This window comes from Canis lupus, chromosome 16 (assembly GCF_003254725.2).
Source record: "Canis lupus dingo isolate Sandy chromosome 16, ASM325472v2, whole genome shotgun sequence".
NCBI classification, from domain to species: domain Eukaryota; kingdom Metazoa; phylum Chordata; class Mammalia; order Carnivora; family Canidae; genus Canis; species Canis lupus.
Window position 1 is genome coordinate 27,782,234 of NC_064258.1, and position 4,496 is coordinate 27,786,729.

At 45.0% G+C, this 4,496-nt stretch overlaps 1 pseudogene; it reads right to left on the reverse strand.

Annotated features, from left to right (window-relative positions):
• Window positions 1-1,227, reverse strand: LOC112664557 (ras-related protein Rab-1B-like; annotated as a pseudogene).
• Between the last annotated feature and the right edge of the window lie 3,269 nt (window positions 1,228-4,496).

Sequence of the window (4,496 nt, forward strand, 5' to 3'; positions counted from 1 at the left end):
GTATGGAAGGGGCAGGGAGGAGTCAGGGAGGAGAGGAAAAGGTGGGCTGCTGGGCCCCTGTGGCCCCCATGCCCTTCCTGAGGTCCAGCCCAGGGCCCTGGATCCTGGGTCCTGGATCCCCTGGTCCCATTCCTGGCCCCTGACGCTGACTGCAGCCAGGGACTATAGAGGCCAGGGAGGCTCCCAGCTCTTGGGGAAGAGGTGGGGTGGAGATGGAAAAGGATGAGAGAAACCCACTGAGCATACATAGGGGGGCAAAGGAGGGAAAGAGGAGCCCTCATCTCAAAGAAAGGTGTGTGGTGGGGTATCTTTTAAAGTTACTTAGAGGCAGCAGCAGAGCAAGCCCACATCCCCACCCCAGTCAAAGGTCCTGGGTGTCCTCCCTTGGGGACCTTGACAAAACCAGGGCTCAGGGCAGCAGGCAGATGGGCCAGAGGGAGATGGGGAGCCCAGGACACCCCAAAGCCGCAGACTCAAATGCCCCAGGAGAGGGGGGCACCTCTTGTCCCCTCCAGGAGCATCACCTGGAGAAGGTGCCCCCTCCTGTCCCACCCTAGGTGCCCCTCCTAGAATAGCCGCCACTAGCCGGCATCACAGGGGTGCTGTTGATCTTGAGATTGGGCCGCTCACCCCCTGAGGCTGCCCCAGGCCCCATCCGCTTCTTGATCTCAGCAGCCATGGTCATGAATGCCTGCTCAACATTGGCAGCATCCTTGGCACTTGTTTCCAGGAAGGGGATGCCCAGAGAATCTGCGAACTCCTTGGCTATGGTGTTGTCCACCACCTTCTTGGTGGTGAGGTCGCTCTTATTGCCTACCAGGAGTTTATTGATGTTCTCACTGGCATAGCAGTCAGTCTCGGGTAGCCACTGCTTCACGTTGGCCTAGGATTCCTGGTCGGTGACATCGTACACCACAATGATGGCATGAGCCCCCCGGTAGTAGTTAGAAGTGATGGTCTGGAACCGCTCCTGACCAGCTGTGTCCCAGATCTGAATTTGATGGTTTTGCCATCCAGCTGGATGGTTCGGATCTTGAAGTCCACCCTGATGGTGCTGATGTAGCTCTCCGTGTATGTGTCATCAGCAAACTGCAGAAGCAGGCATGACTTGCCCATACCCGAATCACCAATCAAAAGCAGCTTAAATAGGTAGTCATATTTGGGGTTCATGGCAGCGGCGGTGGCCCGCTCGGTCGCTCCCAGGCAGCTCTGCTCCACCTCCCGTTTCAAGATCGGCATTTCTGATTCTTACCTGAGAGCAAGAGTCACTAGCTTAGTCAGTCACCTCTTTCCGCTTGCTAAACTAACAGCTTTGATATCATGAATGTAGACAGACGCCTAATAATTTTATGGGCAGCAAAAGACAGAGCTGAAGGTGAAATGAAAACCCCATCTTTTCAAGGTTAAAGCTAGACAAGATTTCACAAAAGGCCGAAGCTGGGATTGGTTTGTAGGTGAGAGATCATACTGAATTTAACCAGCTATATAGTGTTAGGTTGGGTGCCAGCCATTTGAGGTCTCCTCAGATGGAAAACAATTTTAAGACAACAACTCCATAAGATTCAGTTTCTCTCATTTTATAGAAGGGATGCTGGGGTTCTGAGAAGTATATTTTGCAATTCTACTTGTCATTGTCAAGATTGCCTGTAATTAAAAAAAAGAAGAATTTTCATGATTTGAGTTTTTTGAAAAGATTCATTTTATTCATGCTGTCTGTCCAGTCGTCCAAATCCCCATGCTCCATGTTAGAACTGCAAATATCATCCACTTATTCATTCCAGGCAATGAACATTTAATGAATGTCTATGTACATAGTCTGGGCCAGGAGACAAATGCCTCAAACTCTGCCCTGGGGTTGTTTGTAATCTAGTAGGGGGAGGAAAGAAACATATCTGTAACATTGGATGCAACAATTCTACTCCTAGGTATATACCGGAGAGAAATGAAAACGTGTCCACACAGAAATCTGTACACGAGTACTTACATCAGCAGTATGCATTATAGCTGCTGATGGAAATGACCCAAATGTTTAACTAATGAGTGGATAAACAAAGTTGATATAGCTATAACAATAGAATAATATTCATAAAAAGAAATAAGTCCTGACACGTGCTACGGCCTCGGTGAACTCTGAATATACTAGGCTAAGCAAAAGCAACCAGACATAAAACACCACATAGGATATGATTTCAGTTAGGTGACCTATACAGAATGGGTAAATCTTAAGAGACAGAGAGTAAATAAGTGGTTGCCAAAGGCTGGGGAGGTGGTGTTGCTGGGGTTGATAGTTAAAACCACAGGGTTTTGGGGTGCCTAGGTGACTCAGTTGGTTAAACATCTGCCTTTGCCTCAGGTCATGATCTGAGAGTCCTGGGATTGAGTCTCGCGTTGGGCTCCCTGCTCAGCGGAGAGTCTGCTTCTTCCTCTCCCTCTGCCTCTGCCCCTCACGTGTGCACTTTCTCCCTCTCACTCACTATCTCTCAAATAGATAAAATCTTTTTAAAAACTACAGGGTTTCTTTAGGGGCTGAGGAGAATGTTCTAAAATTAATGGTGGCAGCGGTTGCACAACTTTGTGAATATATTAAAAACCATTGAATTGTATATTCTAAATAGGTGAATTTACGGTCCATGAATGATATCTAAATAAAGCTATTGCAAAACAATACACGTACCTGGAAAAAAAGTAACTGTATCTGTTTTATTTTGTAACCTACCCGACCCTGCAAAGTGCTGTATTCCACTGTATTCCAAGTCCAGTTTCTTATTTCCTTGGCTAATTCATTTTGAGGTTTTATTTTGAGAAACTCAAGACACTCAGAAAAGAAAAATATGATACTGGAGACTCAAGGAAAGAATCATTTCTTACAGGAGCAAATTATTCTGCATATTTTGATTCTTCGACAATCTGCTTTCCTTAAGAAAACCAATGTTCCCAAGCTTTTCCCATTCTGTCCTCTGCCAAAATTCATATTTGGGAAAAGGATTTTAAAAGTGTGATTATCCTGAAACTTAGGAAAAAATTACTGTCTGATTACTGTGTGCGCATTTAATTAATAAATGTTTGATTACCTTAAGCTATTGTAATAACTTCACTCGGATTTTTCATCTCTCAAAAATGATCAAACTTCTACTTATTCTGGGTACCCTTAAAGGTGCAGAAACCAAAAGTCTGGCAGAGGAAGCAAGCAAACAAATAAATGTTGGCAGTTCCAGGTGTTATAATGGGAAATACAGATAGTATAAGGACCCCATTGAGACAATGAATGAACGGTGTGGGGAATGGCTAGAATGGCAGGTGTGGTAACAAGAAGACCTGTGGAATCACTTCCATAATCGATGGAAGCCACCGAAAAGTTTGAAGCAAGAGAATGTCATGTTTTAGAAGCGATGTTCTGGAAGTATTGAGAATGGACACTGGTACTTTCACTCTAGAATTCCTGACGAGTGGTGGAAGAGGTTTCATTATTATTGCTGTTGTTTTATTTTGTTTTAGAATTTTAGAATTTTTTTCTTAAGCAGATGCCACACCCAGTTCCAAAGCCAAACTTGAACTTATGATCTTGAGATCAAGACCTGGGCTGAAATCAAAAGTCTGACACTTAACCGACTGAGCCTCTTAAGCGCCCCTGTTGTTTTATTTTAAAGGATGGAATATGTAGGGGTAATGTAGAAGCAGCTTTCTTTCCCTAAAATATGATATGCATGGATAGAGAAGAGAAAGACAATTCAGCTGCTCTTCTTTAGAATCCAAGACCAGTCCAAGAAACTTCATTTTTCCCAGTGGGTCAGATGTCATTCTTGCATCTGTCCAGTAGATGGAGGTATTGCTGTTCCAGAAAGAAAACTCTTCCCAAACTTGGTCTTCAGTATTGGAGCTAAACCCCAAGAGTGGCTGCCATTTACTCCGTTCCAGTGAGCGGCAGACAGGACAGCCCGGAATTATGCCATAGAAAGAGCAGCCGTATCCTAATCCGGACTCTTTGCCTTACTTAGTACAGTGTGATCTTGGGCACGCTATTTCGTCTCTCTGGACCTCAGCTACCTCATCCAAAAAGTGAGGGTTTCCCAGGTCCAGAATCTCTTGTCCACGTTTCCAAACTCCCACACTCAGAAAACCAGAAGCATTTCATAACTCACTTGGCAGCAAGACCTGACCTAAAGTGACCTGAAGTTATTATATATTTTCCTACTTAGTGTAAATATTCTTACATTTCGCTGCAAAAGGGTTTCTCTGTTTAATTACAAAGTGCCCCCCTCCCTGCCCACCGGGGGTGTGATATAATAAAAGGTATAATATGCAGAGTTAGCTTCCTAAAATCCGAAAACAATCGGAATCCTGCAGCATACCTGGCTTTTGGGTAAGAGCTCATAGATCTGCAATACTGATTGCAAGGGTGCTGTGGGGATGAAAGGAGGTGTCTAAAGCACTAAAGCACAACGTTGTGAAGGGTCCTCCAGGACTCTCCTCCTTGGCACCCAAGCCAATCAGATTTG